Genomic DNA, 20,484 nt, shown 5'->3' with positions numbered 1-20,484 from the left:
ATAAGCCCACAGATGGAAGATGTGTACACACTGGATGGCTTGCAGGCATAGGACCTGGTGTAGGCACATAAAACCTAATTTTGGAATTGCACAGGAATCTCCTCAGGGTGCTCTGCTGTTTAGGACTAAGACAGGTCAGAAAAGTATAAAGCAGTGGCATGGATAGAGGCAGTTTCTACTTAGTTCTCAGCTTCCAGTCACTCAAGTTTAAGAGTCAACATCTGGAGGCTTAAGATGCGTGTATATGAGACAGGGAAATAAATACTGCAGGAGTTGGAAGCTCAGATACCATGGTGATGAGTACAGTGTACAAACACAAACTGAGACAAATAAAAGGTGGGAGAGAGGTAGGTTGTCATGTGGTTGCAAGGCACAAGAACATTGGGATGAGGATGGCTGTGGGAGACAGGGCAAGATTCTGGAAGGGGAAACTAGAAACCAAGAGCACCGTTGCAACTCTGCACTCGGAGGTAGGTAAGCGAGAGGAACTGGGCAGGTAAAGGGAGAGAGAACTGGTGGAATGAACTAGGAAGCCGCAGTGCCGTGTCTTTGGCCTAGCATATCTTCAAGGATTGAACAGGGAAAACAATAAGTAGAGTAGCAGAGATTTCCTAGATCAAATCAGGCTTTGCCTTCAAATGCCTACCCACTGCAGACACAAAAACAAGACACAAAAACAATGTGTTAGAATACAGACACCGCTCCCCATGGGTTGCATATTTTTCACAGGAGTGTACTTGACTTCTCTGCAGGCTACTGCTGCAGATGCTGTGTTGCAGAAGTGTGTGCACCTGACTGCACAAAGCCTGAAGGACAAGTGCCACAGGTGGCCCAGGCTCTGGGACGTTCAGGCTCTGTACCATGCTGGGCACCTCAGAACACTTGCACCTTTGTGATTTCCTTTACTAAGGTTGCCCAGAGCCTATACACATGCCTGGGGGTAGGCGGAACCATTTGAATTAGACCAATTCCTGGAAAGCCACTCTAAAAGGGCTCACCGTCACACATATTAAGTCCCTCCGTGTTTCAAAATGGCCATGGGGATGCTTTAACAAAAGCTCATTCAATAAGATTTAGTCAAAGTTCCCCCTGTAGCCATTTTGAAATGAGGTGGCGGGGAGCTTAATGCATGTGACAGTGAGGCAATGCTGGAGCAGTCTAATTAGAATGGATCTAATTAGAATGCAAATGAGAACATCTATAAGCAGTCAAAAGTTGCAAGTATTCTCAGCTTAGTTACTGTCATTTACAGATAAATCATGCAGTTCCTCACTTAGCCCCTGGGGGGAAACCCAGGCTAGAGACATAGAGATTAACAAGGTCCCAGTGGACCTATCTCCACTTGCCTGAAGGTCAGTGCTTTATATCCTGGTGCCAAGGTAACTGCTCCCTCCCCCCTCTACTCTGCCCCACCAGAAACAGGTTCTCTCCCCGCTACCTGCAACCAGCCCAGTTCTGCCTCCTGTGCCCAGTTGGTGCACCTGGATTCATGCAGCCTTTCCTCCCAAATCAGTTTCCTTCTGACCTATTGCAGTTCTCCTCATTCTTGTGTTGGAAGGATTATGGAGCCCTCTACTGGCCAGATGTTGACTCTGGTGTTATAAAATAAGATATTTGTTACCACACCAGCATGCACGCCAGCTGATCTGCTGAGGTTTCACCTTTCTTCCGTCACACTGTGCTTGCCTTTGTCGACTCTACTTGACTCCACTCACAGCCCAAGCTCCACCCACTCCTATGATGCCCCCCCTCCCCAAAACCCCCAAAACAGTTCTATTAGATCAGGCAGATCTGCACAACATGATTATCTCTTCTTTTTCTTATGTACCTTGAGCAGCAGGGAAATAATTAGTGTTGGGCTCTGATAACTAGTACCATCTCTCCAGGAGAAAGGTAGAAAGAGCATTTCAAATTAATATCTGTTTTCTCAGGACAAAGGGAAACCTCAGGATAGCTCTGCACCCAATAGCACTCATATCATATTTTCAAAATTACATTCCCACCCATAAGGGTTAGCCACATAAAAAAAGATAGAGGGGGAAAAACAAAACAAAACAAAAACAGACTGGAGCATACACAGACCTCGGTGAGCTACCGTAAGCTGGCCAAATTCAACTCTATCACAGCTTGTACTGTACTCGCTTTCGAGCGTAGCAATTAAAATACAGTGGCCAAGAATGGCCTTTTAATAAATCATTCAGGGCTTTTGGTTAATGGATCCCTATATATTCATCCGAGGGGAATGCAGTTTGCCAGGTGCTCCTGCAGATGGGTATGGCAAGGCCTGTAGAGGTGGCAACTACAAATGCTTAGCAATCTCAGGCAAAAGTGTTTCATCAGAAAATGCTGATTTATCAAAACAGCTGCTTTGCAGAAAATGTCTCCATTTTGATTGACTTCTTTTGAAACAGAAAACTCCAATGGAAATCTTGCTGATTTTCAGCCAGTTTTCCTGCTGAAGCACCCAAGCATCTCTATAATGAAGCTCTGACTCAGTCAGTGTCTCTCAAGACTGAGAATCCCAGTTCTGTGGCACGGAGCACCTGAAAGCCCCAAGATCAAACGCTTAGTTCCTACAGCAGGGGTTAGCAGCTTTTTGCTGCTATGTGCCACTGCTCGTGACCCAGTCCCTGCTGTGGGCCACATACTCCTTGATGATCATAGATGCTATGAAGGGAATACACAAAGTGAGATGGGTGATAGGAACCTGAGAACACTTCCTCTGTTGCCCTGGGTGCAGGATGCTACTCCCCTAAGTTTCCATAGGCTGGATCCATTTTCTTCAAAGGATGGATTTAGCCAGCAATCCACAGGTTGCCAACCTCTGCCTTACAGGCTTGTAGCCATGCAGCCAGAAGCTTGAGAACCCTAGCTTGATCAGGAGATTTTAGACCTCCTAGGATCATTGGTGATGCATAGGGAGTGCACGTGGGTGCATGTGCATCCCCTGAGCATGGTGGCACACCCCCTGTGAAAAGTTGCCACTGACACTGCCGGCTGCCACTCACCACCCTCCCTTGCTGCTGACACCATTGGAGGCATCTGTGGGTAGTCCACAATAGCTGCTGGTTGCTGCTGATGCTGCCAGTGGCATTTGTGAGTGGTCACTGACATCCATTTGGCACTTGCCACCCACCTCCCCTGGCGGCTAGGGGGCACATGGCTGTGCTGGCAGCGGTGGAGTGTAGTGGCGGGAGCACGAGCGGTGGTAAGCACAGAGCTCCAGCAGACACTGCTGGCACTGTTGGCGGTGGGGGGTAGGGAGTGGTAAGAGCCGACCAGGGGCCGGCGACCACCCGCAGGCGCTGCCAGCAGCATCAGCGTCGGCCAGCAGTGATCGTGGACTGCCTGCAGGCTCCGCTGGCGGTGGTGGTAGCAGGGTGGCAAGTGGCAACTGCCCACAGGCACCACCGACACTGTCAGTGGCGCCTTTTTGTAGGGGGTGCACTGACATGCTCAGGGGATGCATGTGCACTCATGTGCACCCCTTACGCATTGTCCCTGAAGCCCCCCTTCAGGTAGCTGAAGGCTGCTATCAAATCTCCACCTCAGTCTTCTCTTCTCCAGACTAAATAAACCCAGTTCCCTCAGCCTCTCCTCAGAAGTCATGTTCCCCAGCCCCTGAACCATTTTCATTGCCCTCTGCTGGACTCCCTCCAATTTGTCTGCATTCTTTCTGTAGTGGGGGCCCAAAACTGGATACTGTACTCCAGATGTGGCCTTACCAGTGCTGAATAGGGGGGAATAATGATCCCCTCTATCTGCTGGTAACACTCCTACTAATGCAGCCACATATGCTATTAGCTTTCTTTGCAACAAGGGTCACTGCTGTCTCAAATTCAGCTTATTGTCCACTGTAACCCCCAGGTCTCTGTCTGCAGAGCTGCTACTTAGCCAGTCGGTCCTTAGTCTGTACCAGTGCATGAAATTGTTCTGTCCTAAGTGCAGGACTTTCCTCTTGTCCTTACTGAACCACACGAGATCTCTTTTGGTTCAATTTGTCTCGGTCTTTCTGAATCCTAGCCCTACACTCCAGCATATCTACTATTCCCCCCAGCTTGGTGTCATCTACAAAACTTGCTGAGGATGCACTCCATTTCATCTTCCAGATCACTGATGAAGATATTGAACAAAATTGAGCTTTGGGTTTCAGAAAATCAACCGAATTGATTTTCTGAAACAAAAAATTCAGAGTCTTTTCAGACAAAGGTTTTATATTTCATCCATTGTTTGAGGAGTCAAAACTTCCCATGGAATGTAAATTCTGAGTTATAACCAGGTCTAGTTATCCCAATATCTTCCAGCTTGGCTGATTGCTTCATAGTGAGTGCAGGTGAGGGAAGCAAGGAGAGAACAGAACAAGAACAACTAAGCGACTCCTCTGGAATTCTTGAGACTGCAAACACTATTACAGGGGTAGAGATGGACATGTCCAAAAAGGCAGATAAACACATAGCAGACCACCCTGAAAAATCCCTGTGCTTAACTGAGTGCAGACATCTTGGAATTTCTTATTGGTATAATTTTCAGGCTGGCTGTCAACACAAATTGTATTTTTAAAGAGCTCTTTTTCTGCTCTTTGCAATACAGAAAAGTACCTACCTACACAAACTAGACTACTAGAGAACATGTGCAACTGGGCCTTGCTGAGCACTTAGCTGATAGCAGACTAGTGTCAACTCAATATTAAACATGAAAGAATCACACTATAACACTGGTAGGATAAGCAGTCTTAAGATATTCATAGTCAATTTATTTAATGCTTAGTTAATATTTGTGTGGTCCTTTCCTTTGAAGATCAAAAGTACTATTAGCGCTCAGAATTGGTTCTTACTGTTATTTTTCAAAATGGTGTTTTTATGCAACTGCAACCAGTTGTGTTACGATAGCCCCAAAATCCTCCACTAACAACAAGGCCTCATAACGCTCAACACTGTAGGACAGTAAAAGAGTTTACAGCCCAAGTAGAAGAAAGCAAGGGTTTGATGGGAAAGCTGACGTTGTTTAAAGTTAAATTATATTTAGGCTTTGTAAATCTTAATCTTAGATACAACCGCTATTTTTTAGTTAGGCAAATTATTAGCCAAATAACCAGAAAAAGAATTACAAAGGATACATGAACAATCATGGCTAAATATATTAAAAAGAAAAAAAATGCTAAATCATTGTTTTGCAAGCTCATTTCCAGATCTGCTGATGTAATGTGGGGCCCTTGCAGGATGCGTCGGGAAATCTGTTTATCACACCAGAAGACAAAGCTAACATGTTTAATGATTTCTTTGCCTCTGTCTTCCTGAACAGACCAGAAGAGCCACCTCCCTGCTGGGCCCCCCTCGGGCCCCGGGGGAGGCACACCTGGGCCAAGGGTTAGTGAGGATTTAGTTAGAGAACTTCTGGAGGGGCTGGACATATTCAAGTCTGCCGGTCCGGACAATCTCCACCCTAGAGTTCTAAAGGAATTGGCCGAGGTCATTGCAGGACCCCTGGCATGGCTTTACGAGCATTCGTGGTGTTCTGGAGTGGTGCCGTAGGACTGGAAGAGGGCCAGCGTGGTCCCCATCTTCAAAAAAGGCAGGAAGGAGGACCTGGGAAACTATAGGCCAGTTAGTCTTACCTCGATCCTAGGCAAGCTGTTCGAGAAAATTATTCTGGCACACATCCAGAAGGGGCCAGCAGGGGACTGCATGCTTTGGGGCAACCAACATGCTTCGGGGCAACAGGTTCATCAGTGGCAGGTCCTGTCAGATGAACCTGGTGGCCTTTTATGATCAGATCACCAAATCATTAGATGCAGCGGTAGCAGTGGACATAGTCTTCCTGGACTTCCGGAAGGCTTTTGACACTGTCTCTCACCCCATTCTCATTAAGAAACTGGGGGGCTGTGGTGTAGACACCCACACAGTCAAATGGGTCGCCAACTGGCTGGAGGGCTGCACCCAGAGGGTGGTGGTGGATGGGTCCTTCTCAACCTGGAAGGATGTGGGCAGTGGAGTTCTGCAGGGCTTGGTCCTTGGGCCCGCACTGTTCAACATCTTCATCAGCGATTTGAACGAGGGGGTAAAAAGCACCCTGTTCAAATTTGCTGATGACACTAAGATGTGGGGGGATGTGGGCACACTAGAAGGATGCAACAGGCTACAATCAGACCTAGACAGGTTACAAGGGTGGGTGGATGAGAATAGGATGGGATTCAACACAGACAAGTGCAAGGTGATGCACCTGGGGAGGCACAACCGGCACCATACCTACAGGTTAGGGAACTCCCCTCTTGTCAGCACGGAGTCGGAAAAGGATCTTGGAGTCATCATTGACTCCAAGATGAACATGGGCCGGCAGTATGGGGAGGCAGTCAGGAAGGCCAACCGCACCTTGTCATGCATCCACAGATGCATCTCGAGCAGGTCCAAAGAGGTGATCCTCCCCGTCTATGCGGCACTGGTCAGGTCGCAGCTGGAGTACTGCGTCCAGTTCTGGGCACTGCACTTCAAGGGGGAAGTCGACAGCATGGAGCGGGTCCAGAGGAGGGCCACTCGCATGATCAGGGGGCAGCAGAGCAGGCCCTATGAGGAGAGGCTACGGGACCTGAAGCTGTTCAGCCTCCAAAAGAGAAGGTTGAGGGGGGATCTTGTGGCCTCTTATAAACTAGTCGGGGGGGATCAGCAGGCATTGGGGGAGTCACTGTTCCCCCGAGCACCGCCTGGAGTGACCAGAAATAATGTTCACAAGCTGGCAGAGGGTAGGTTTAGGTTAGATATCAGGAGGCGCTGCTTCACGGTCAGGGCGGCTAGGGTCTGGAACCAACTTCCAAGAGAAGTGGTGCAGGCTCCTACCCTGGGGGTTTTTAAGAGGAGGTTAGATGAACACCTTGCTGGGGTCGTTTGACCCCAGTGCTCTTTCCTGCTATGGCTGGGGGTTGGACTAGATGATCTGCTCAGGTCCCTTCCGACTCTAGAAACTATGAGACTCACTATGTATCTAATAAAAAGAGACTCAAAGGACACAGTGTAAGATAGTCACCCCAAACTAAATTTTCTTAGGCCAGACTAGGTTGCATTAAGCCTTAGAAAGGATCATCTTGTATCAATTCAGATGATTGATGATATAAGACCCATTGGTGTTCTCTCTAAAAACTTAGCAACTGGTTTCCAGAGCATAGAAATCTGATAATCTTAAGAGCTTTCAGTTCTCACCATCATGTGCTAATAAGTCATGCTTTCATTAACCAGAGAGTCAAATGGTTTAAACTACAATACAAACAGACTTGATGAATCTAAGTCAGACTGTGAAAAGTATTACTGGAACAGTATGTCAGACTTTGATACAAGGAGGATGCATCTACGTGTTCAAATTACTCTAGAATAAACCCACCCTGAGCAGGTGTCTACACGTGCAGAGAAGTGGAATCAGATTTGCTGCTCATGGCAGCAGTCCACTTCCACCTCTGCTAGCCCTGTACTGGCCCCCTGTAGCAGCCAGAGAGAGGTCTGGAGGAAGCATGGGGCCAGGAGACATCTGTCTCCTGGTAGAGGTTGGAACATTGCTCCCAGCCCCTGGGAGCTGCAAGCTGCCATGGTGGGCTCTGCCACTGTGGCCCGGGTGGGGATAATGTATCCCCGCCCCAGCAGCAGGGAGCTCCCAGCCACAATCTACAATAGCGGAGCTAAGAATCACCCAGCCCCAACTCCAAGGTCACAGAGTTGAGGTTGGAGATAAGAATCACCCAGATCACAGCATGAAAGCTAGGAGCTCTCTGCTGCCAGGGCAGGGGGACATTGTCCTCACCCAGGCTCCAGTGGCGGAGCCCGCCCTGGCAGTAGGCAGCTCCAAGGGGCAGGAAGTAATCTCCCTGGCTGACTGGGAGCACATTTGCTCCCAGTCAGCTGTCTATGCATGCCATACTGTGCAGTAATTACTCCCAAGTAAATCTGCTACTTGTATATACAGGTGGCAAATTTACTCATGATTAGTGCAAATTACTGCACACTAAGCTTCTGCACGGGTAGGCGATAATGCTTACTGTGCAGTAATTTGCTCTAATCTTGAGTAAAGTGTCTCATGTAGATGTGCCTGTATCAAATACTGTCAAAGACTTGAGCATGGAGACATTATGATTCATGATTTCTCAAAAGAGACTGCTCCTTTATTGCAGGCTCCTACAGAGAAACACATGTTGCTTATCTGCACTGCAGTAGCAGGCATAAAGATTTCACATTATAACATGGAAGTATCCTCAGGAAATGAAACTGTGTTTTAGCTAGGGGGAGGAAAAAGGCAACTCTGAACATGAAGGTTTTCTTTGGTGATGATCGTTAATAGCCACTGATTTCAAATATTTCTAAAATGTTAATTTTAAGCATCTATTTAGTAATTCGACTTACATACCACCCTTCCTGACAAAGGGGCCTACAGAAGGGAATAAAAGGATTTATAAAACAAATGAACAAGAGAACAAAACAGGAGAAGCAAAATTTTAGAGCCCAAAACAGCATTTTAGGCTGCTGACATTGCCAAGAACTGTATATTAATCCATTGCTACACAATGACACATCCTGAATTGGTCACATGCTTCAGTATTGGCCTCCTTCCTGATACTTCACATCATATTGGTCAATTCACTAAGGCTCAAGCTGGGGGGAAGGGAGGAAATGGAGATTACATTTACTGCTGGCAGGTTTTACAGAGCAAGGTTAATCTGTGCTGCTTGGATTCAGGAAGGTTACATACTTATCAGTGGTGTATTTATCTGAACATCAGGTTTCTTTCATTTCCTTGAACAACATCTATCACTTTTACAGTAGACTAGGGTATCAAACATGCAGCCCATGGAGTTGTGCCTGGCCCACAGGGCTCCCATAGAGGTCAGGATTTGCAGGAAGGGCAAGTGGTTCCTACCACAGAAATCTAAGACAAAGAGACTGGGGATGCATGTTGGCCACAGGGGGTGAATGACAACTACTTTAACACCCACAGACACCGCTGTTGCTCACCCCACTACTGCTATCATATATGGATCCGGCTCAGGGGTGGAGCAAGTTTGACAAAAACACGTGGCACTCAGGGGAGGTTCCTGAAGACTGGAATAAGACCAATGTTGTGCCTGTCTTCAAGAAAGGGAGGAGCGAGGACCTGGGCAACTATAGACCAATTAACCTAACTTCTATCCCAGGGAAAATCCTGGAAAAATTTATCAAAGAGTCTATGTGCAATATGCTTGCAGAAGGTGGGATTCTCAATGATAGTCAGCACGGCTTTGTCATGGGCAGGTCTCGATTTACCAATCTCATCTCCTTCTACGACCAGGTAACTCGCCACCTGAATAAGAGAGAGAAGGTCGACTTTGTATACCAAGAAGAGCCCTCCACTGTTAAGTGGCAGACGGTCACCTCCCATGCCAGGGCTGCTCGAAACACGGCAGCACCAGTTCCTCCAGTCTGGCTAGAGAACAGGTACGAAGCCCTGGCAGCCCAGGAGGAGGAAGGAGAGGATGAAACCGGGGAGGAGGCAACTCCACGCTCACCATGTCCCATGCAAGCTGAAGGAGACAAGCAGGCCAGGAAGAGGAAGCATCGTGTGATTGTCATTGGTGACTCCATCCTGAGAGGTATGGAGGGCCCCATCTGTTGCCAGGACCCCTCGACACGCGAGGTATACTGCCTGCCTGGAGCGAGGATTCAGGACGTGAAAGGGATGCTCCAAACCGTAATCCAGCCCACCAATTATTACCCCATGGTCCTAGTCCATGTGGGCACTAATGATGCGGCCAGGAGCAACCCTGATCGCCTGATGGATGACTACCACGCTCTGGGGTGTGTGCTGAAGGAGATGGGCGCACAGGTGGTTTTCTCTTCTATCCTGCCAGTGAGTGGACGAGGCAGTCGGCATGAAACGTGCATCACGGAGACCAACTGGCGGCTACAGGAATGGTGCTTCGAGGAGGGCTTTGGCTTCCTCAACCATGACCGGCACATCATGATGAGATACATGCTGGGATGGGATGGGCTCCACCTTTCCCCTAAAGGTAAGCGTGTGTTCTCTTCTAGGTTGGCGGACCTCCTCCGGTGGGCTTTAAACTAGGCTCATCGGGGGAAGGGGTAGATGAGGGCAGAGGAAACATCAGACTGCCAGACCAAACAGCACCCACAACTACAGCCCAGCCCAGCCCAGACCAACGAGCAAAGCGAATAAACAGGTAAGAGATAGGGGCCAGGGTAATTCTGGGACTAGGGGGTCAGTACACACATCCACAGACCTCAAATGCCTCTACACAAACGCTCGTAGTATGGGTAACAAGCAGAAGGAACTCACCCTCCTGCTGGCTGACACCAGCCGGGACACAGCGGGGATCACGGAAATGTGGTGGGACTCAACGCATGATTGGGTGGTGAATGTCAAGGGATATAGGCTGTACAGGAGGGGCAGGATAGGAAAGAGAGGTGGGGGCGTGGCACTCTACATTAAGGAGGAATACACATCCTCATCAATTAGCAAGAAGTCAGGGGAGGGGCACTCTGAAGTGTTTTGGGTTAGAGTACAAGGCAGTCGAGGGGAAAGAGACTTAACGGTGGGAGTCTACTACAGACCTCCCAACCAGGGAGAAGAGCTTGACCAGGAATTCTTGGGTCAGCTCACAGAGGTAGTGAAGGCTAAGGATGTGGTAACCATGGGGGACCTGAACTTCCCGGACATCTGCTGGGAAGAGCAGTCAGCCAGGTTTGAATGCTCACGTAGGTTCTTAGACAGAGTGCAGGACCTCCATCTAACCCAGAAGGTGCACAGCCCCATCAGGGGAGATGCCTTGTTGGACCTAGTGCTGGCCACGGGTGATGACCTGGTGAGGGGGCTGCAGGTGCTCGAGCACCTGGGCGACAGCGATCATCGCCTGCTGGAATTCACCATCCAGCGCAAGGTGGCAAAGGCATGCAGTAAGGCAGCGGCCCTAGATTTTAGGAGGGCAAACTTCAGTGAGCTAAGGAGCATAGTTGGAGAAGTGCTGAGGTCCCGGGGTGGGGGGGAGGAGCCAGGTGTCCAAGGAGGGTGGTCGCTCCTTAAGGAAACGATCCTCCAAGCCCAAAGGAAGGTAATCCCAACCAGGATCAAAGGGAGCAGAAGACCGCACAAGCCTCCATGGCTCACCAAAAGCATCCAGGAATGTCTCCTGGCTAAAAGGGAGGCTTACACCCAATGGAAAGAAGGGGTCATCACCAGGGAGGACTATTCTGCAGTTGCTCATGGATGTTTAGGGGGGTAGTTAGGGAGGCCAAGGCAGAGATGGAACTGGGACTAGCTTCCTAGATTAAGGACAATAAGTCCTTTTTTAAATACATAGGGGGTAAAAAGAAGGTCCCGGGTAATGTGGGGCTCTTGCAGGACGTGTTGGGAAATTTGGTCGTCACACTAGCCGGCAAAGCTAACATGTTTAATGATTTCTTTGCCTCTGTCTTCCTAAGTAGGGACCAGAACAGCCTCCTCCCTGCTGGGCCCCCCTCAGGCCCTGGGGGAGGCACACCTGGGCCAAGGGTTAGCGAGGATTTAGTTAGGGAGCTTCTGGAGGGGCTGGATGTATTCAAGTTAGCCAGTCCGGATGATCTCCACCCTAGTGTTCTAAAGGAACTGGCCCAGGTCATTGCAAGACCCTTGGCACGGCTTTATGAGCACTCGTGGTGCTCAGGAGTGGTGCCGGAGGACTAGAAGAGGGCCAACGTGGTTCCCATCTCCAAAAAAGGGAGGAAGGAGGACCTGGGAAACTATAGGCCAGTTAGTCTTACCTCGACCCTAGGCAAGCTGTTCAAGAAATTTATTCTGGCACACATCCAGGAGAGGCCAGCAGGGGACTGCATGCTTAGGGGCAACCAACATGGGTTCATCAGTGGCAGGTCCTGTCAGACCAACCCGGTGGCCTTTCACGATCAGATCACCAGATCATAAAATGCAGGGGTGGCAGTGGATATAGTCTTCCTGGACTTCCTGAAGGCTTTTGACACCGTCTCTCACCCCATTCTCATTAAGAAACTGGGGGACTGTGGTGTAGACACCCACACAGTCAAAAGGGTTGCCAACTGGCTGGAGGGCCGCACCCAGAGGGTGGTAGTGGATGGGTCCTTCTCAACCTGGAAGGACGTGGGCAGTGGGGTTCCGCAGGGCTTGGTCCTCGGGCCTGCACCGTTCAACATCTTCATCAGTGACTTGGACAAGGGGGAAAAAGCACCCTGTTCAAATCTGCTGATGACATTAAGATGTGGGGGGATGTGGGCACACTAGAAGGAAGCATCAGGCTACAATCAGACCTAGACAGGTTACAAGGGTGGGCGGACAAGAATAGGATGGGTTTCAACACAGACAAGTGCAAGGTGATGCACCTGGGGAGGCACAACTGGCACCATACCTACAGGTTGGGGAACTCCCCTCTTGTCGGCACGGAGTCGGAAAAGGATTTCATAGATTTAATAGATTTCGTAGACATCAGGGCTGGAAGGGACCTTGGGAGATCATCGAGTCCAGCCCCCTGCCCAAAGGGCAGGAAGTCAGCTGGGGTCATAGGATCCCAGCAAGATAAGCATCCAATTTACTCTTGAAGGTGTTCAATGTAGGTGCTTGAACCACCTCCGCTGGCAGACTGTTCCAGACCTTGGGGGCTCGGACAGTAAATAAATTCTTCCTTCTGTCCAGCCTGAAACGGTCTTGCAGGAGTTTATGACCGTTTGACCTCATCATCCCTTGGGGCGCTCTGGTGAACAAACGTTCCCCCAGATCCTGGTGGTCACCCCTGATAAACTTATAGGTGGCCATCAGATCACCCCTGAGCCTACGCTTTTCCAGGCTAAAGAGTCCCATGTCTCTCAGCCTATCATCGTAAGATATGTTTTCCTGACCTCTGATCATGTGCGTGGCTCTCCTCTGGACTCTCTCAAGCTTCTCCACATCCTTTTTGAATTGTGGAGCCCAAAACTGGACGCAGTACTCCAGCTGCGGCCTCACCAAGGCCGAGTACAAGGGGAGAATGACGTCCTGGGATTTGCTCGAGAAGCATCTATGGATGCAAGCCAGCGTTTTGGTCGCTTTACTAGCCGCAGCATCACATTGCAGGCTCATGTTCATCTTGTGGTCAATGATGACCCCCAAGTCTCTTTCTTCTGTAGTGCTATCCAACATAGCACTGCCGAGCCTATAAGGATGCTGCAGGTTTTTCCTTCCAACGTGGAGAACCTTGCATTTTTCGGTGTTAAACACCATCAGGTTCTCATCTGCCCATTTGCTGAGCTTGTCCAGGTCAGCCTGGATCACCCGCCTGACCTATCTTCTGACGTGGATGCTTTGCCCCAAAGTTTGCTGTCATCGGCGAACTTGGCCAGTCCACTCCTGACTCCAGTGTCCACATCATTAATGAAGATGTTGAACAGTATGGGTCCAAGGACAGAGCCTTGAGGGACCCCACTGGTCACAGGGCACCACAATGAGTGACTGCCATCAATTACAACCCTCTGGGTCCGACCACAGAGCCAGTTTCCCAGCCAGCGGATCGTGGTGGAGCCAAGGCCACAACTGGGCAGTTTGGCCAAGAGGTGATCATGGGATACCAGATCAAAAGCTTTTTTGAAGTCAAGATATATGACATCAATCTCTTCTCCCTCATCCAGGTGATAAGTCACCTGGTCGTAGAAGGAAATGAGATTGGTCAAACAAGACCTACCCGCAACAAACCCGTGCTGGCTATCCCTTAGGATGTTAGCCTGGGCCAGTCCATCAAGGATGGCCTCCTTAATAAACTTTTCTAAGATCTTTCCCAAGATAGAAGTCAGACTAATGGGCCTGTAGTTAGCCGGATCCACTCTCCTCCCTTTCTTGAAGATCGGCACCACATTGGCCTTCTTCCAGTCTTCGGGCACTACACCAGAGCGCCAGGAGTTTTCAAAGATCCGTGCCAGGGGCTGGGCTATGACGCTCGCCAGCTCCTTGAGTACCCTGGGGTGCAGATTGTCAGGGCCGGCTGACTTGAAGGTATCCAGCTTCTCAAGGTGTTCCTCCACAAGGTCAGCATTTATGGAGGGTAGGGGATCCCCATCACCTGGATCTCCCTGTCCCATAGCAGGCATGGGTGTCCCATGGGACTGATGAAAGACTGACACAAAGTACCTATTTAATAGGTTGGCTTTTTCCTGGGCGTCAGTCGTCAGTTGCCCCATCTTGTTTAACAGGGGTCCAACGTTGCCCTTGCTTTTCCTCCGGCTCCCCACATATCTGAAAAAGGACTTTTTGCTGTCCTTGATGCTTGAAGCTAGTTGGAGTTCAGTTGCAGCCTTGGCTTTCCTGGTTTGGTCCCTGCAGGACCGGACCAGTGCAGAATAATTCTCCTTGGAGGTGAATCCCATCCTCCATCCTTTGTAGGCTTTCCTTTTTAGCCGCAGGAGGTCCGCTAGGTCCCTGGAGAGCCAGGAGGGCTGCTGTGCCTTCTTGCTGCCTTTCCTCCGTGTTGGAATAGATTTAGCTTGTGTATTGAGGATCGCTTCCTTGAGAAGCAACCACTCTTCTCGAACTCCCATCTCCCTGGGGTCATGGTCCCTGAGGGCCTGACTGACTAGCCTCTTGAGCTTGTCGAAGTCGGCTTTTCTGAAGTCAAGGACTTCTGTGTTGCTGACTGACTTGCCAGCCTTACGGCAGATGGTGAAGGTGATCAGCTCATGGTCACTGTCACCCAGCTTCCCATCGATCACTAGGTTGCCGATTAGGTCGTCCCCCATAGCCAGTACCAGGTTGAGCAGTGCTTTGCCTCTCATTGGCCCATAGACTTCTTGAGTCAGATAGAGGTTATCCACGCATGAGAGGAAGCTTTGCGCCCGCTCGGATTTTGCTGAGTGATCTTCCCACGAGATGTCCGGGTAATTGAAGTCACCCATGACAACCAAGGTCCTGGAGCAAGCGGCCTCAGTCAGTTCCCGGGCGAACCCCCATAGTCAAGCTCAGGACTTTGAGTGGGAGGTCTGTAGTAGACTCCCACCGTTGTGTCCCCTGTGCCGTATTCCCCACGAATTTTTACCCAGAGGGTCTCTAGCTGTCCATGCTGGTCGCCAACATCAGCTTGCAGGGACATATAGCTTTCCTTCACATAGACAGCTACACCCCCACCCCTTTTGTCAACACGATCCCTCCTGTACAGGGTATAGCTCTCTATACCCATGGTCCAGTCATGGGTGGAGTCCCACCAGGTCTCCATTATCCCAATGATGTCATAATTCTTCGCACTGAGCAGGAGGACGAGCTCCTTCTGCTTGTTGCCCAGGCTCCTGGCATTAGTGTACAGGCAGGCAAGTGTGCCCTTGGGGGCTCTTGCCTTGCCCACAGATTGTGCCAGGGCTGGGACAGGGGTGGGCTCCCTTAAGTGCCTTGGTCTGCTGGCTTTGCAAGCATTGCTCAGTGGGCCAGCAGTGGCAGTAGTCCTCCCATCCCCCAGCGGGCTTAGTTTAAAGCCTGGTGGAGCAGGTCAGCCGGCCTGGCTGAGAAGAGCCTTCTCCCCAGGGGGAAGAGGTGGAGGCCATCTCTTCCCAGCAGCTCGCTGCCTCTCTCGCCAAAGTGTGGGCTGTGGTCATGGAAGCCAAAGCCTTCCCAATGACACCAGCTCCACAGTCTTTGGTTCACTACGTGGATCCTCCTCTCCCTCTTCAGCCCATAGCCCGAGACTGGGAAGATCAACGAAAACACCACCCTAGCTCCCAGACCCCTAAGCCCTGCTCCCAAATCCCTGTAGCGCCTCATGACCTGGCTGGGGGTGCTCTGAGTCGTGTCATTGGTGCCCATGTGAATAAGGAGCATGGGGTAGTGGTCTGTAGGCTGGAGGAGCTGTGGGATCCTCTCCGCAATGTCTCAGATGCGGGCCCCCGGGAAGCAGCAGACTTCCCAGGCTAAGGGGTCGGGGCAGCAGATTGCCCCCTCAGTCCCCCGCAGGATGGAGTCTCCCACAACAAACACCTTTTGTTTTGTCTTGGGGAGAGCGGGGGCAGTAGCTGTGGTTGAGCCTGGGTTGCCTGCGGGAGCCGGCAACTGAGCAGGCTCTGCCGGGGCTGCAAGAGGTGCAAACCTGTTGCTAAGCTCTGGCGAGGGAGGGGCCTTGGTGCGGCGGGCCTTAGGGCCCTTGACCACCTTGGTCCATGCCCCTGACTGGGCAGAGCAGGAGGTCCCAGAGTCCTCCTTAGTCCTGGAGGGAGACGGTACTCTACCCTGCGGCTCCCGAGGGAGAAGGGCCTAGCAGGAGGAGTCACTCTCCTGCTCGCAGTCCCTGATGGTGCGCAGTCTCTGGACTATGGCCTGGAGCTCCTCCAGCTGGCATGCCAGAGACCCCAGTAGGGAGCAGACCTCACAAGGGGAGGTGGCCATGCTCCCGGGCCCCAGAGCCTGAAAAAGGGACAGGCAGCCCCTGCAGCCGAGAGCCAGGGGCTCCATCTGAGTGGAGCCCGGGACCATGGGCTCCGTCTGGGTGCCCGTCTCTGAGGTGCCCAATGGTGGGGCCACAGAGCCCGAGTCATCATTGACTCCAAGATGAACATGGGCTGGCAGTGTGGGGAGTCAGGAAGGCCAACTGCACCTTGGCATGCATCCACAGATGCATCTCGAGCAAGTCCAAGGAGGTGATCCTCCCCCTCTATGCAGCACTGGTCAGGCCACAGCTGGAGTACTGCGTCCAGTTCTGGGCGCCACACTTCAAGAGGGATGTGGACAACATGAAGAGGGTCCAGAGGAGGGCTACTCGCATGATCAGGGGACAGCAGGGCAGGCCCTATGAGGTAAGGCTACGGGACCTGAACCTGTTCAGCCTTCAAAAGAGAAGGCTGAGGGGGGATCTTGTGGCCTGTTATAAACTAGTCAGGGGGGACCATCAGGCATTGGGGGAGTCCCTGTTCCCCCGAGCACCGCCAGGAGTGACCAGGAATAACGGTCACAAGCTGGCAGAGGGTAGGTTTAGGTTAGATATCAGGAGGTGCTACTTCACGGTCAGGGCGGCTAGGGTCTGGAACCAGCTCCCAAGAGAAGCGGTGCAGGCTCCTACCCTGGGGGTTTTTAAGAGGAGGTTAGATGAACACCTTGCTGGAGTCATTTGACCCCAGTTCTCTTTCCTGCTATGGCAGGGGGTCGGACTAAATGATCTGCTCAGGTCCCTTCCGACCCTAGAAACTATGACTTCCAAAAGGCCTTTGATCTGGTATCCCATGATGTTCTCATGGGAAAATTGGAGGATTGTGGGCTCAGCTGCTCAACAATCATGTGGGTAGGAAGCTGGCTGCGGGGTAGGACCCAGAGAGTTCTAATGAATGGATCTGTGTCGTCCTGGTGAGAAGTGGCCAGTGGTCAGTGCTTGGTGCAGTGCTTTTCAACATCTTTCTCAATGATTTGGCTGTGGGGGTGAAGAGTTCACTGGCCAAGTTTTTGGATGACCACAAGTTATGGGGGAGCGTGGTCATGTTTGAAAATAGGCTGCAGATACAGGTGGATCTGGACAGGCTGGCAAGTTAGGTGGATCAGAACCAGATGAAGTTCAACACTGAGAAGTGTAAACTGCTCCATCTGGAGAAGAACAATCCCCAACATATTTACAGGTTTGGTGGCATCAAACTGACCAGCACCATGAATGAAAGGGACCTAAGGGTAATAATAGGCCATAGTATGAACATGAGCCATCAATGCGATGCTGTATCCTGTAGGACAAACAATACTCTGGCATGCATCAACCAAAGCATCTCAAGCAAAACCAAGGAAGTGATTCGTCCTCTTTACTCAGCATTGATGAGACTGGAGTACTGAATCCCGTTTTGGGCACTGCACTTCAACAGGGATGTGGAAAAGCTTGAGAGAGTTCAGAGGAGAGCCACCCATTTGAACAGACTTGCAAGGTGTTACTTGTCAGCTTTGTGTTCCTGGGACACTCTGGCACTGTACCCAGCCTGTCTAACTCAAAAAGGACTTCCCCCCCACTACCTCACCTCTGCCTGAACCAGCACTGATGAGAAGGAGAGCTTACCAAAGGTAGTGAAGCTAGTGAGAAATGCATCTAAACCCCTCCGGATAAGGGTAACAAGATTGCAGCAACTTCCCCACAGTCTCATTTACATTGGAGATGGGAAAAAGGGAGGCACCTTCATTAGCATCAAGCGTGGAGAACAGAGTTCCAAGGCAAGGACTGCATGGAACTCTGGGACCAGAAAGCAGGGAAGCATTGCATGATGGGGGATCTCTGCTTTAGATGTTAATTAACCCATGCCTGTACACATCCTGCTCAGCATTTATCAGACCAATTCTAGTGATGAATCCTTTATCAGGTACCCAAAAATACTGCCTCTGCCTGAGTAACGCTGCTCAGAGCCAAGAATAACCCTGTTATCCAGCATAAACAAATCCATCGTTTTTTCTTGAACTATTTTTATTTCCCTATAAGAACTCCCACCGCAGCTCAAGTCTCTGTCCTCGTGCTTGGATCCAAAACGCTGCAGCAGTTCCACTGGGAATTTACCTTCTCCTTTTCTGCCTGGATAGAGAAATGCTGATCATGCTGAGGGCTCTGCCTGTCAACAAACCTCGGGAACCTTGGAGTGGTGAGACCCCGACTCTCTCCCTCCCCCTCCCTCTCTCTACCCCTCTTTTGTTTAAACCCACTTCCTAAACCTCAAACTTGATTTAATCTCTCTCTCTCCATCTTTTTCCCTCCAGGCATAGCTTTCTAAACCTGACTTTTGCTGATCAAACTTGAGCTAAACTTCCCCAAATACCCTATTGAAACTGTGTGATATATTAACTGTGTTGTTTGCTTGTCTCTCCTTGTATGGCTATTACTACACATAACAGGAAATGAAATAACTTTTATGGTCAAGCTGGTTGCCATACTCTCTTTGAATCTCATTTATTCTTTCTTCTCCTCTATCTCCCCACCTGCTCTGAAGCAACACTTCTTTTACCTAAGCCAACGATCCCTGTAAAGGCCAACGATCCTGTGAGGTCTGTTCCTCCCGGGAGTTACTACCAGGACACTTGTGACAAGAGATTGGGACATGCTGGGTTGTGGCATACCAGGGTATCAGCTGAAAGTGCTGATTGGACCCAGCCTGCTCAGATGTGCCCTGTTAACCTGTGTTTGACTCTATTTTATTGTTGCCCTGCTGTGCCAAGCTGTGGCATACGAGGAGGTCAGCCTGTCAAAGCTGATTGACCTGGCCCTGCTCAGACGTACTCTGTTCCTGTGCCGAGCTCAGGGCACGTGAGGAAGTGCTGAATAACCCGGCCTGACTCAGATGTGCTCTGTTAACCTGTGTGTGTGTGTGTGTGTGTGTGTGTGTGTGTGTGTGTTCGATTGATTTGGTGGCTGGAGGAACCCAGCCCTATTGAAACTAAACCCTGCAAGGTAGCTTCACTGGGAATGAGGACTTTCAAAAGGGAGAGAGAAAGCCCCGTGTAGAAACACAGGTGACACAAGCAGCACATTGACAGAATTACAGAGACCCCAGAAACGTTAACTCCAATAAACAGACAAATCTGGTAACAAAGGCAAGCCATATGAGGAAGGGCTGAGGGACTTGGGTCTCTTTAGTCTAAAAAAAAGAGACGGCTGAGAGGGGACTTGGTAGCAGCTTACTGTTGTATCAGGGGAATACATCCAGGGCTCAGCAAACAACTGTTCACGAGGAAACCCTTGGGGAAAGGCAGGCGTAATGGCGACAAACTCCTGGAAGACTGTTTCATGCTTAAGACTAGGAAAAAACTTCTTCTCAGTCAGGGTGTCCAGACTCTGGAATAAGCTCCCTCCAGAGGTGGTGCAATCACTTACCATGGAAATCTTCAAGAGGAGACTGGATGGTCACCTTGCTGGGGTCACCTAACCCCAGCTGTCTTTCCTGCCTAGTGCACCCGGTGATCTTGCGAGGTCCCTTGCAGCCCCTTATAATCTATGAATCTATGAGCCAAACTGTATTAGAGTAATGTAATCTCTTGTATTCAAATGCCTAGATATTCAGATGCAAGATCACACAAAGTCAACTTTACTTTCATTTTCCCCTCAACTACCCTCTCTTAATCTTCCAACTGTAGTAGAGGTATGTCCCCTCTCTCCTCATGAAGTGGCTCAAAAATAGATTTAGCCAAACACTGAAAGGAATTCTTTTGTGTGTGCAAAAAAAAAAAGGCCTAACTCGGTAGCCAGTTTTTGTCAGCAGCTCTCTGCAGATGTAGTCAAGCAGTTAGGTACATAAGTGACAATTTCCTTCACAAGACACTTGGGCCGCTTGTACATGTGACTCCATTACCATGCATACATGACAAAAATGTCTCTGTGTGGCTTAATGGCACCACACTAAACACATGCAACAGTTTGAGGGGTTTTAAATGAATGTGCATCATTGCAAACCAAACTACATGCAAATGTAGTTCAGTTTGCAACAATGCAGCTATCAGCTTGCCTCGGCCCCCCCAGCCACGGGAGAGGTGGGCAGGCTCCGCAGAAAAAAAGGATTG

The 20,484-nt window shown here is 50.2% G+C and overlaps 1 protein-coding gene across 2 annotated transcripts in view; it reads right to left on the bottom strand.

Moving 5' to 3' along the window:
* The window catches only part of KCNAB1 (potassium voltage-gated channel subfamily A regulatory beta subunit 1), a 304,726-nt gene that overhangs the window by 228,378 nt on the left and 55,864 nt on the right, over window positions 1-20,484 (bottom strand). The gene's annotated exons all lie outside the window — the stretch shown is intronic.

The sequence above is a fragment of the Crocodylus siamensis genome, chromosome 6 (genome assembly GCF_052110815.1).
Source record: "Crocodylus siamensis isolate JL-2025a chromosome 6, ASM5211081v1, whole genome shotgun sequence".
Classification (NCBI taxonomy): domain Eukaryota; kingdom Metazoa; phylum Chordata; order Crocodylia; family Crocodylidae; genus Crocodylus; species Crocodylus siamensis.
The sequence above is the reverse complement of the archived record's forward strand: the minus strand, read 5'-3'. Positions and strand labels throughout refer to the sequence as shown.